Here is a 15032-nt window from a genome sequence, read left to right as displayed (position 1 = left end):
ATCCAGACATAACACCGGACAGAACTCGTGATTAAATTAAATATAGCACTCTCACCAAAATAATCAATCTTAGTGAAAAAAAAAAAGCTTCAATTTAATTCAAGACAGAAAACAAAATCTAAACACCATGTTAACACCATCTTAATTCCCATAATTTTATCGTAACAAAATTTTAAAAAAATAAAGAAAACGTAATAAAATGAATACCATTTTAAACCAACCAAAATTACTAGAACAAAAGTTTCACGCACTAATCATGTCACAAAATTTTCTAACTAAAAAAATTACTCGGGCAAAAGATTCAATTCAAGATAGAGAAAAACCGAAATCAAGCCCAAAATTCCATTTATATATAATCTTAACTTCTCAGAAATTTTGTCAAAGGATATTTGTCAAATACAATGAAGAAAGCCCATCATTAATAATTAAAATGCCATTCCAAAAATAATAACCAAACATGCTAGAAAGACCCAGACAAGCAAAATAAGTTATGAATGAAAGCTTTGTAAATGTAAAAATCACTACCATCTTTTCAACCAAATGAAATCATGAAAACTACAGTGTGGAGCATCAAAATCATAGACAAACGACAAATTTAGAGTAAAAGAAATTTTGGGTTTTACCTGAATCGAGATCTTAAGACCCAAGTGAGACTGAGGAAGAAAGGAATGAAGTTTTCATGAACATATCAACGGTTTTAAGTTAATAGATTCAAATCGACGGTCCAGATTGCTTTAAAACTTTTAGGGTTTTTCTTTTTCCAATAAAACAATGTTTTGGGTCTTTGCTTTTGGGTTAATATTTTGCCTTAAAAAAATATTACTTTCGGTTTATTTTTCTTTGTTAGAAAAGAAAAAAATAAGTTTTGATTTTTCAAAAAATTTTTAAATAATTTTCTTAATGGTTTAATTTCTCCTGTAAAAATTTAAAAATTAATATAAAAAATATAAAAGAATTAGATAATTAAAAATGTTTTCGGCTTTGGGCCTTTGGACTAATATTTTGCCTTAAGAAAAAAACTAATTTCGATTTTTATCTTTATGTTAGAAAAGAAAAAAATGTTTTGAATTTTCAGAAAATTTAAATAATTTTTTAATGTTTTAATTTCCCAAGTAAAATTTTAAAAATAATATAAAATAATTAGATAATTAAAAATGCTTTTAATGTAAAAAATGTAGTATCAGGCACCGTTAACATCATTTTTTTTTCCTAGCAATACTAACACAGGAATTCTTTCAAAATGAAGTGATGATAATGAGAAAGAAACTATATCGACCATAGAGTCACAAAGGAGAAACATTATCAATATGTACTCAAATCAAAACAACTAAAATGATGGTTATCCAAGCATGAATTGGTTTATAAAATAATTTAAACAAGCCGCTTTTTAGTTTATGTGATCAAAGTAAAGTTTCAAATGCAAATCATTTCAAACTAGGACACCTTTGTGTGCATATAAATAAGAGAATTTGACTGCACATGCTTCAAAATATAGGATTAAGAAAAGAAAAAAATCGTCAAACTAATGAGATATTATTTGAAAAATTGTCATTGAAATTTTTTAATTTTATAAGCGAAATTAAATAATTTATATGTTTCTTTTTTTTTTTTAAATACACCATAAGGGATAGGTATTAGTTATCTTTTAAAAACTCAGGTGTTTCTTATGCTTATCAAGATTATTGGAAAAGATAAATATATCATCAATATACACGCAGCAAAATTAGTTATGTTTGCTGAAAATAGTATCAATCTAACGTTGAAATATTTGTGGTGCATTGCATAGACCAAAAGGCATAACAGTCCATTGGTAATGATTTGTTGGAGCACTAAAAGTAGTTAATAATTTTGATTTAGGTTTAAGCATGATTTGCCAAAAACCAGATTTACAATCAAATTTAGAAAAATGTTTAGCATTTTTTGCTAAATTTATCAACACATCTTTTGCGAGGAATAAATTAGCCATCAAAAACAAGATTTTGATTTTATTTCTTATAATTAATAACCATATGGGCTTTACCTTGTTTGATTTCTGAATGGTTTCTTACCATGAATGCATGACTTTAATGTGGACTAGTCGTTGGTTCAATAAGACCTTTATCCAATAGTTATGTAATTTGAATCTTGAATTCATCTATATCTTATCTAGTATAGATCATGGGTTTTACTCTAACAATCTTTTTTGGAGAATGAAGACTAAGTTTGCAGTATCTTGGACTTCTTTTCCAAAGCTTCAATGGGTATTCACTGAAGTTTTCCTACAAAATCTTATAAGCCAATGTTTTTCATTGATTGCTTTAATGTTATGTGATATTCTTTCAGGTTGAAAGTTTTTATCATAAATATGCTTATGTTTTTGTAATAATGGAATGTCAACTGATTGTTTATCAATTGTAAGTGTAACATGAGTATTAGAAACAGAAAATGGAACATAAGTTCGTAAAAAATTATTCCCTAATAGTATATCACCATGCATGTTAGGAAAACATAATATTTTTGGTATTATGAATCTAATATTATTAAAATAAACAAGAATATTTTTTGCTTTGAAACCAACAATAGTTTCCTTACCATCTATACCTACTATGATGATAGGATGCTTCATTGGTTGTCATTTGTTTGTAGGCAAAGCATTGTTGCGACAACTTGAGATTGTTGCTCTAGTGTCAAGCAATATATATAGACTATATGGTTTATAGTCCTGAAATTTGAAATCACCTTTTACAAAAGTGTAATATCTATCCTTATTAGAAAACATAATTGTATCAGGTGTAGATAAACGAAAATTATTTATAAAATGTTGCATTTTTATTTCTTCTTGTCTATGAGGTCTAGATGAAGAGGTTCGTGAATTTAGAACAGAGTTAACAGAATGATAATAAGAGTCATTATCACCTATATTTTGTTGAGATGGATTATCACCTGTAAAAATAGGAATTTGAGCATTACTTGTATGGTTTATGCTGTTTGATCTTTGAAGATTTTCTACACTGGTTGTACTTTGAAATCTTAAAAAAAAACTTCTATAAGGAGTATAAAAAGATTGATTTGCTACTAACCCAATAGTAAAGGATGAACAAGTCTCATTAGATGAAACCACATCAGATGATTCTTTTAGTTCTGAAGATCAACCAGATCCAGAACCTCAAAATACTATACTTCAAACAGAGGATAGAGGAAAAAGAAAAGCATCTGAAATATCTAACCCAGATATTGATGATACTTTGAGATTACCAGATTTGCTAAACCTAGATATTATGGATAAACATTTACCCCATCTGAAAGAAAAATATTCTCACATAAAAAAGGATGAGATAAAACAAACTTCAAAATCTGGCCAAACTAGTCAGATTAAACCAGAAGTCCCTATAATTGATTCGTTAAACAAGAGAACGGTTTCACAAGTTGGCACATATTTAGATCTAACTCGTGTTCCTATCAAAGAATATAGAAAAACCATTAATGATTGGACACAATCCATGTTTGTTGTTGTCACAGGTTATAAAGAGCAATGGAATAAAGAAAGATTCTTCAACTATTTTTGTGGCACATGACAAGGTGATGTCTTACAATTTCTCAAAAAATGAGAAAAAACTACTTTGAGAAATACTAAAAAAAGTACACTTCTTGTAGCAGATAACATACCTCAATTATTAAAAGATCTAACCCAGATTTTAAAAATGAATTTTATGGGAGTATCGAATCTTTGGATCCTAATCAAGAAGCTCAATATTTTCTTTCAAAATTAAAATTATGTGATATTCGAAATCTTAACTATTTCTCTAAAAGATATATCTCTGAATATCAAAAATTAGATGAAGAACATTCAAAATTTTGATTACAATAATTTTTCTTAAAACTTCCCTCATCACGGGATGAACTTTGTTCTCAAAACTATAATTCCTATTTAGAACTTAAAATCAAAACCGCTAATGCTACAAACCCTAGTATCAAACTCTACGATACACTTGGCTGTAGAATACACTACGTACAAAGCCAAATTATAAAGCATTGCCTTAAGTAAAAAGTTGCCAAACAGGTAAAATTTAAACTTAATTACAAACAATGCACTAAGATTTTAGAAAATGATCTAGAATTTGGTTGTAATACCTAACCTATTCAAAGAAAAACTCATTTTAAGAAAAACGAAAATATTTCTAGAAAAAATGGAAACAAAAAAAAAACTGATAAATCTAGCAAGCCTAAAAAAGGTAAATTTGTTGTTAAAAAGAAGAAAAAATCTTCTAAACAAACTTGTAAATGTTTTATTTGTGATCAAAAAGGTCATTATGCAGACAACTACCCCAATAAAGGGAAAAGTGCTTGAAAAATGATTAAATAACTTGAAGAAAAATATCTTCAAATTTCTTTTGCAGTTGAATTATCAGATGAAAAAATATATTATGAAGTTCTTTCTGAAACTGATTATAGTTCTTCTGATAATGAATCTGATTATATTTTTATGATGAATATTAAATCTAACCAAGATAATGTTTCAGTTACTTCTTCTACAGGTACAACAACTACAACAGGAGAAAGTCTGGTTAAACTAAAAAATGTGATGCAAAAAACTCATAATATTTTTTAAGATAAACTCAAAGAACTCCAACTCATCCAACTATATGAGATTTACAAAATAAGTTGGTTTAAAAAATTTCAACCTTGGTATAAACGCCATATAGAAAAACTATCTGGTGATACTATTGTTAATGATTCTAAACAAGGATCAGTAGAAATACCTCTTTTTACTAAAGAAAAAATAAACCATTTTCTAAAAAAAATCCTAAAGTTAAATATATTCATATTGGTATGATTTTAATTACCATTAAATTGCTATTTTTATCTACCAAAGATATTCTTATTATAGCTGTCTTAATGGATAATTGTTTTTAAAATCCCACTAATGCTATAATTGAAGGAATCTAATCCAATTTAGTAGTTGTTGTTTTATTTAAAGTTAAACCAAACTATTTTATTTATATCTTTGATGAAAACATTGAAAAATGTTTATGTCTTCGTGGTACTTTCTATTTTTCAGAAGTATTTGATATATCTTTAAGACACCATCCTTGTGGGACAGATAAATCTTCGAGTTTGATTAATTTTGGTTTGATTTTATAATCAAAACTATTTGGTTCAAAAAGTTCAGTAATATTAGAATCTATCGGTTTGATAGAGGTATTTGTAGTATTTGTAAATTCATAGATTGCATACCAGTTGATTGAAAGATCATGCGATTTTTTTTCAATATCAAAATTTGTTATTTTGACACAAAGACATAAATATTTTTCAATGTTTTCATCAAAGATAAAAATAAAATAGTTTGATTTAACTTTAAATAAAACAACACCAGCTGCTAAATTGGATTGGATTCCTCCAATTATAGCATTAGTAGGATTTTGAAAACGATTATCCATTAAGACAGCTATAATAGGAATATCTTTGGTAGATAAAAATAACAATTTAATGGTAATTAAAATCATACCAATATGAATATATTTAACTTTAGGATATTTTTTCAAAAAATGGTTTATTTTCTGTTTCGTAAAAAAAGGTATTTCTACTAATCCTTATTTAGAATCATTAGCAATAGTATCACTGGATAGTTTTTCTATATGGCATTTATACCAAGGTTGAAATTTTTTAAACCAACTTGTTTTGTAAATCTCATCTGGTTGGATGAGTTGGAGTTCTTTGAGTTTATCTTCATAAATATGATGAGTTTTTTGCATCACATTTTTTAGTTTAACCAGACCTTATCCTGTTGTAGTTGTTGTACCTATAAAAGAAGTAATTGAAACATTATCTTGGTTAGATTCAGTATTCATCATAAAAATATAATCAGATTCATTATCAGAAGAACTATAATCAGTTTTAGAAAAAACTTCATAATATATTTCTTCATCTGATAATTCATCTGTAAAAGAAATTTGAAGATATTTTTGTTCAAGTTGTTTAAACATTTTTTGAGCACTTTTTCCTTTATTGGGGCAGCTATCTGCATAATGACCTTTTTTATCACAAATAAAACATTTACAAGTTTGTTTAGAAGATTTTTTCTTCTTTTTAACAACAAATTTACCTTTTTTAGGCTTGCTAAATTTATCGGTTTTTTCTGGTTTCCATTTTTTTTAGAAATATTTTCATTTTTTCTTAAAATGAGTTTTTCTTTGAATAGGCTGGGTATTACAACCAAATTTTAGATCATTTTCTAAAATTTTAGTGCACTGTTTGTAACTAAGTTTAGATTTTACCTGTTTGGCAGCTTTTTGTTTGAGGTAATGCTCTATAATTTGGCTTTGTACTAGTGTATTCTACAGCCAAGAGTATCATAGAGTTTGATATTGGGGTTTGTAGCATTAGTGATTTTGATTTTAAGTTCTAAATAGGTATTATAGTTTTGAGAACAAAGTTTATCCTATGGTGAGGGAAGTTTTAAAAAAATTTGTTGTAACCAAAATTTTGAATGTTCTTCATCCAATTTTTGATATTCAGAGATATATCTTTTAGAGAAATCATTAAGATTTTGAATATCATATAATTTTAATTTTGAAAGAAAATATTGAGCTTCTTGATTAGGATCCAAAGATTCAGTATTCCCACAAACTCATTTTCTAAAATTTGAGTTAGATCTTTTAATAATTGAGGTATGTTATCTGTTGCAAGAAGTGTACTTTTTTGAGTATTTTTCATAGTAGTTTTTTCTTATTTTTTGAGAAATTGTAAAACATCATCTTGCCAAGTACCACAAAAATAGTTGAGGAATCTTTCTTTATTCCATTGCTTTTTATAACCTGTGACAATAATAGACATAGATTGTGCCCAATCATCAATGGTTTTTTCATATTCTTTGATAAGAATACGAGTTAGATCTAAATATGTATCACCTTGTGAAACCGTTCGTTTGTTTAACGAATCAATTATAGAGGCTTTTGGTTTAATCTGACTAGTTTGGCCAGATTCTGAAGTTTATTTTATCTCATTCTTTTTTAGGTTTGATCCATAATATTTGGGTTTAGCAGATCTGGGAATCTCAAAGTATCATCAAAATTTTGGTTAGATATTTCAGATACTTTTCTTTTTCCTTTATCATCTGTTTAAGGTATAGTATTTTGAGGTTTTGGATCTGGTTGATCTTCGAACTAAAAGAATCATCTGATGTGGTTTCATTTGATGAGACTTGCATTATCAATCAAGGGTGAAATTCTGTAGTACCCGATGGAAGCTTGAGCCCCCTCGGAGACAAAAAAAAAAATGAAATCATGTATTCTAGTCATAGTTAAGCTAAAAATAATTTTACTGCTCCAATTTATTTGTTGTTGATACTATCATTGATTCTACTCATTGTCATTGTTACAATAAAAATAGCATTTTTAGTGATGCACATTTTGAAAACTGATATGCATAATCAAATGCAAAATCAATGGTTGAATTATAGTTTAATTTTATACATTGAAAAATGTTGTATTGACAACAAAACTATTGTATAACTTTTTCAAAATATAAAATCACACGGATAATTGTAAAATTTTTAATAATTATGACAGGATGTGGAAACTTTTAGTTTTTTTTTTTTACTATTATCATTATTATTGTTATTGATATTTTTGTAATTCAGTATATTTGAATTAAGCTTCCATGAAATAAAATTCTTGATTCCATCATTACTGTCGTGTATTTGATAATTTTTTTATAAGTAAACATTGGTAAAGTAACATCATCTGTCTTAGACAAGCTCTTATGTTTAGCCACGAAGATGTAACCAATAGAAAACATAGAAACAAAGTCAGTCACAACAATTTTTTCCAAAGTTTCTACAACTACCAATCGCAGCAAGCAATTGTCAGAATTTATATGATCATGCTATCCATGCATTAACATATATATTTGCAAGATTGTTAGATATTCAGGGTCTTAAAGAAAAGGAAAATGGTAAGTCTCTCGTAAGCGTTTAGGATCGCGTGGAAGATAACTGAGCGCAGAAAATTGCTTTATATCAAACTCATAGACATTAAAGAAAAGGAATGATTATTTCAAGTTCAGCAAGCTCATCTCTGAGACCAAAACTACGGTGTCTCCATTATAAATCTTTGATATGTTTGGAATATTTCAGTAAATCAAACAAAAAACGTTATATATATTGGGCTCCTTTTAATTGCTGTTTTGCTAATTTTGCTTTATGAAACAAACGAAAAAGGCATCTGAACGTAAAAGCTAACAAGTTTCCTAGGAATTAAAAAAATGGTCCTTTTAAAAAAACTGATAACACAAAAATGATTTTCCTTGAATATCAAACAATTATGTTTGAACTAGAGTTACTTTTAGCCCACGTAATTAAAAATGACATGATGACATCGTATGATTTTGTTATTAAATTACTTATATAAGTCAGGTATTTCAATGTTAATTATTTTCTTTTATCTTGAATTTAAGGTGATTTAAGATTGTTGTGTTATATGTGGGGATGGCAACTTATGCAATCTTTATATACTTCTTAAATTGTTATGCGTGGGAGTGACTACCATGTAAATTTGTTAAAGTAAAATTAGGGTAAGACACTTTTAGGAAGCTTTCTTAAGTGTAATATTTTTCTCACAAGGTGCAAATAGTTATTAGTAATATTGTCATTAAGATACAATGCCCAACATAGAAGAAAATAATTGCACTTCAAGTTCTTTTTGAACACATTAGAACCATAAACCAAAAAAGTGAGTATAGGAAAAGAAATCTGTTTTTGAGTTTTAAAGAATGAAAAGTTGTAAGGTTGTATATAAAATGAGTGTTTAGGAAGTATATATAAGTCCTAAAAGATATTTTTAATCGTAATTTAATGAATAGACATCATTTAAATGAAGTAATACCTTATTTGGAATCCAAGACCATGTCCAATGGATTTGTTTTATACTTTTCAAGGCTAGCAATTGATTACTCAACAAGGGCAATCAACTACCTTAGGGTTTTTCTTCAACCAGAATGTGGGCATTCGAATGCTTGACATAAAGCATTCAAAATTTTTTTAATTTTTAATTTTTGTCATTTTGAGATAAGACAATCAATTACTTTTAAAGACAATTGAACAACATTATTTACTGTATGTACAACTAAAGAAGATTACTCATGTTAATAAAAACAGTAGTATCCTACCATGAAAAGTAGAAGGCATAGTATATAAATTGGATTCAAACAAAAAAAGCTAATAGAATGTCTTGCTTCACTTTTCAATTTAGAAAACTTTTATAGATTATCTTCTTGTACCTAATTTACAATAGAAGTAGCACACATTTTAAAATTTCTCTGATTTCAGAGCTTAGAGGCATTTGTAATACCAAATGGGAAGTGAGTTTAACAAAAAAAATTTTCTTAAATGACTTTTAATGGAATCTTTTTAAATGATGTTCCATTTAACAATACTGTTGACACTATCATCTAGAGGGTAGAATTGCTTGCTTATAATATTTCTTTCTCTTAAATGATTATAGTACTCATTATATTTAAATCCCATGCTTCCTTTTGGATTTCACACTATCACCCCTAAAAGAAAGTGATTTAAAAAACTATTATAGAAGGAATGGTCCTTTATTTCAATGTGATCATTTGTGCTCACAAAAACTATCTATGCCATCTAATATGATAGTGGTGAATGGCCACGTCATGAAAAATAATGCCAGGACAACATAATCAATGGCTATGACAGCTATTTAACATAGATTAAGTAACAGTGTTATCAATTGGACTAACTTTGTTAAATTAAATTAGTATAAGGATCTAATTTTTGTAAATTATTGTATAAAAACTAAAGTTTAAATTTCATATAATTACAAAGGCTAATTAAATAATTTGACCATACGAATAATACTAATCGTAATTAATTATTAACTCATTTTTTTATTAATTAACAATAAATTACTATTTTATCCTTTAATTAAAACTAATTTTTTAATAAAATATCAATAAATTTCATTATTTATTTTTTAAATAAATAAATTATAATTTATTAATCATTATTACAAAAATAATGTTTTTATTTTATTTTTTACCATCCACTTTTTTCTTTCTCTTTTTCTTCCTTTTTTTTTCCCTTCCTCTCCACTACACGATGACTAGATCCAGAGTTTAAGGCGACCAATCCATTCGTAAGGTTGCTGATTTGGCTTCCTAGATGGACAAATCTGTTGACAAAGGGAGATCCAACAATAAAGGGTTTTTATTTTTATTTTCGATTGTTCATGCCAAAAACATACTCTTCTCTTTATATTCCTTTTACTTAAAACCTTGAATTACTACAAACATTCATCCCTTTTGGCTATTGGTTTGACATTCTGTAGGTGTTGGAAAATGAAAAAGGAGGGAGAGGGAGAGGTTGAAAAACCATTGAAAAGGAGGCTGGTAAATAATCTATGATACTCAAGACAACAAAGGCCGATAATAGACTATGGGAAAAGGTTAGTATTCTAATAGTCTCCGTTTTAAAAATAATATCAATTAATCATATATTATTTTATAATTTTGATAGAAATGTCTCAATTTTTATATTTAAAATTAATTTTCTTGATTCTTTTTATTTATCATAATTTTAGTTTTTTTTTGTATTTTCTTATATTACATTTTCTTCACAAAATTCTTTTTTCTTTTTTTAATTAAAAAATATTATTTCATTTTTATTTTAAAAAGAAAATTTAGAACCTTGTTATTAAAGAATTTCAAAATATTCTAATATATTGATAATATTAAAATAATTTTTCTCACTTAAAAATTTTTTAAAAATCTTTACTTGGATTTCATTAAAATCTCATCCGTGGAGATTTGCAACTATTTTTTTATGATTAAGTGATATAGATGCAATGCAAATAATGAAATACAATATTCATGCAAAAGTATGCACCTTTTATTTGTGTATTTACTTTTTATTTTATTTTATTTATTTATTTATTTATATTTTTATAAATTATTTGTCTCTTTTTAAAGAAAAATTCGTTTATTAATTTTCATTTTTTATTAATTTTTTTATATTTTTCACTTTTTTAATAGAAGAAAAAAATTTTGCATTGAAAATTTTTTATAAATATTTTAATATATTAATAGTATTTACAAAATTTTTTTAAAAATCTTATCATCAAATAAAAATTTTTTTCCTCCATTTTTATTTATTAGTAATATTTTTTTAAACAAATACATTAAACTTTATCTAAATTTTATTTTTATTAGCACAATTTTATTTAATTAAATATCTATTATAGGGATATAAGATTTTAAATATGCATAAATAAGAAGATAAATAATTTTAAAAAATTGAAAAATAATATATAAAAAATAAAAGAATAAATAAAAATACTTGAACCGGCCGGTCTGGCATCGGCTGAGGCTTGAAGTAGGAGGAGAGTAAGGTGGCTGCCAAGGTATGAGGGGGCTCGCTAGTGGTGGGTCACGGCACTTGCCGCCGTTTCAGTTTTGTTTTGTTTTTGTTTTTGTTTTGTTTTTAATTTTCTTTAACAAGATAATTAGTTTTAATTATGGGCCTTAAATGAATTCTGGGCTTTCAAACCCAATTATTTGGGCACTAGTCTTTTAAGTCCCATTGACTCATGCCAATCGCACTGGATTTTAGCCGAATATTTTAGACTTAATTAAAATTTTGGACCTTTCTAATTTTATTGTATTTCGAAGTTAATCTCGAAGTTTATTGATAATTTATAATTCAAAAATTAATACTAAATCAATTTGGTGGAAATTTAAATATAAATCCAAAAGTTGAAATAATTTAGAACACAAAATCATTAACCTGGACAAAAATTAAAATTTTTATATTACTTTCTTAATTAAATATTCTTTGCGTTAAATTCTAAGCTCTCAACTACTAATTTCCTTACCAACTTTCAAGTAGTAATTTAGTGGAACACTTGGCACGAGATGGTCCTAATTTTTCCTTCCTATCTTTTTTTCTTTTTTTAAATTATATCACGAAATAGTATTTATTGTAATTTAAAAATTTTACAAATTTAAATTTACACTTCTATATTATATTTTAAAATTAAGGTGTTATATATATATATATATATATGTATATATATTTTCTGACAGCATTAGTCCCATTCAAGTCCTTTTATTTTTATAGTTAATTTTTTTGCCATTAACGCCATTTGAAATGTTTAACAGGACTGATGGTCAGGATCTGCCTCCTACATTCAGTGGTAATTTAAATCAGGATTAAGTTATTTCATAGTTCTATAATAGCAGTAATCAAAATAAGTACTAGATGTTTACTTAAAACTGACATAATTTGAATTTTGATAATTCATATATTAATAGATTACATGACATTCGACATTAAAATAATTAGTTTACTATAGTAGAATATCATGACTATGATGAATGTCTTAAGTAATTACTTCATTTTATTTTTTTTTGTGTAACATTACAATTTTCTTATATTGTCTGATCTGAACGTGATCCACATTTGGTTAGATGTCCACCTCTTTTCGTATAGCAAAAAAAAAAAAAAAAAAGTAAAATGATCAAAAGATTTTTGAACCAAAATTTGATAATCATTTAAATTTTAATTTTTTAATCAATTAAATCCTCATTTTTTTATTTTGGATTAGTTTAATAATTAAATATCTATTTTCATCTAACTAAATTTTTAAATATTTATTTTTACCTCAATTAAACTTTCGAATTAACAAAATAGGTATTGACGGTTAATCAAATTTGATCTAACAAGGATTCAATTAATGAAAATAAATATTTAAAGGCTTAATTAATTGTAATGAAATAATATAAATTTATATAAGTATTAAATTTTTGTTCCAAAATTTTTTTTTTACCTATTAACTAAAAAATAATTCACAATAATAAAACCAATTGTCTAATATAAAAGAAATAATATATTGGATCACGAAATGAAGAATTTTGTAAACCACATCATCTAGAGTGAATAGTTAGCCTAATTTTTTTCTAAGAAAGCCTAAAAACTTTTAAATTCTTTGTTATCTTGATTCTAGGTGAATTTCACTTTGTTGGTAAAAGGAGATTATAACTAATAATCTTTTAATGGGTTTTTTTATTTGTTAATTATAACATCATTGATTCTTTTACATAAAATATTTCTCACGAAAAATATTATCCAAAAAATATGAATTTTAAAATAAAACTAAAATTAATAATAATTTGAGAGAAATTATTTTTGATACTTTGTTTAGAAGTTAAAGAGTCATCGGTAATTATCATTTACAAATAATATTATTTTCATTTTAAATGAATATCATGGTGGATCTTAAGCAAAAAAGTTATCTTCAAATTCGATCTAGATATTGAAAAGTTTTAAGATAATTTTTTAATCTAAATATTTTCACAATATTTTTAAACAAGATTTTCTTTTAATCAAATATATTTTTGATAAACCTTAAACTCAATTTTGATTTTATTAAAAAAATAAACTTTTTAGGTGATCAATCACACCTAACAAAAAAATTGACGATGACTCTTTATTATTTTCATTTACAAAATTTTGCGTCATACTGTAAAGTTCATAGACCAACACATTGCTACAATACCAATTGTTATATATGATTAAAACCTCATTAAGTCACTAACATAATTTATAACTAAAACAAAACTAATCTAAATGTGGATGAGAGCTCAACCTCGCTTAACCGAGGTTCACGGAAGTGTTGCAACTGTCACGAGCTCTCCAATGGCACTTTCTGGGGTCCAAATAAAGGCCTGCATGTGAAAAGAGAAAGAATTGCTCTCTACTTTTAGAAACTAAAGTTATGAAACTTAAAATGATGGACCTTTTTAACATCTTAGTTAAAATTTACTCATCCTATCATGGGTTCAAATGCAAAATTAAACCGATATCATGTTTAATGATAATAATACTACTAATTTAGATATATTTTAATATAAAACATAACAATTACTTATTAATTGATATTAATTAATATAATTAGATATATAATGAATTTATTAATCCACTAATTAAGATAATTACAACATATCATTCCAATAGTAACTCGCTCATTTTCTATTGGAGAACATTGCTCAATCTTTTTTTAGGTCCATATGCTGTCTATTATTTTATTGTTCTTTGTCCTTGGTTAGTGCAAGTTTGGGGGATAGCAAAAGATAATGCTCGAAGGGTGCATTGATGAAGGTTAGAAATTAGGATAGGATAAAAATTTCTTGTTTTGTGTTTGGTGTTCACTTTAAGAGGATGAAAGTGTAAGGATCACGACAGATATAATATCATTTATTAGGTTAAAAAATTCAATCTAATCAAATTGAACATTTATGTCAGTAAAAGTAAAATTAAACAATAAATTAATTACATAAGATACAATAATTTAATATTATTCGATCCAATTAATCTATATACATAGATGAAAAAAAAAATCTACTAATTGTATATAATCTAAATCAATCATTCAATAATTAATACTCATAGAGCATTTCAATCTCTTCTATTGCTATAAGTTATTTTTAATCTAAAATATATATCTATATGCACCCATATACCATATTAATATAAACCCATTTAGCCTTCTCTAATCTATTTATAAATATTCAAATATATATACTCATAAGATATAAATTTTTAATAATTTTATGAGACTAAAGAGTAATAAAGAGTAAATTCCCATGGCATTTTCGAGCAATATGTTACGGTCATACCTTCCATTGTATAATTTTTGTTATATTGGAACAAATTCTCCATTAAAAAAATGGCTAGTGAAAAATCACAACCTAGAAGAAGACTAATAAGGCAATTCACGTCAAATGTAAAAAGCAGTAGATATTTGGGAGCAAGTATCCCCACCACTCCCGCAAGGGATAGAAAGTAGGTAAGAAAAACCGTGTGGACCTTAGCAAAAGGAGACTAAAAAATAATTGACCCATCTGATATGAAAGTTGCATGTCTTCTCCTTGAAATTTTTTTTAATAGAAACGAAAGCATATTTTGGTTTTGATTTTTAAATTTTAATTTAAAATTAAGTATAAAATAATACTTTATTTTTTTTCTAATAATTATAAAA

General features: G+C 26.0%; 1 pseudogene across 1 annotated transcript in view; it reads right to left on the bottom strand.

Moving 5' to 3' along the window:
• Nucleotides 1-15032, bottom strand: part of LOC111296468 (thioredoxin-like protein CITRX, chloroplastic) — a 52977-nt pseudogene that overhangs the window by 17935 nt on the left and 20010 nt on the right. The window lies entirely within an intron of this gene.

This window comes from Durio zibethinus, chromosome 12 (genome assembly GCF_047325235.1).
Source record: "Durio zibethinus cultivar Kanyao isolate XHJ-2024 chromosome 12, ASM4732523v1, whole genome shotgun sequence".
NCBI classification, from domain to species: domain Eukaryota; kingdom Viridiplantae; phylum Streptophyta; class Magnoliopsida; order Malvales; family Malvaceae; genus Durio; species Durio zibethinus.
The sequence above is the reverse complement of the archived record's forward strand: the minus strand, read 5'-3'. Positions and strand labels throughout refer to the sequence as shown.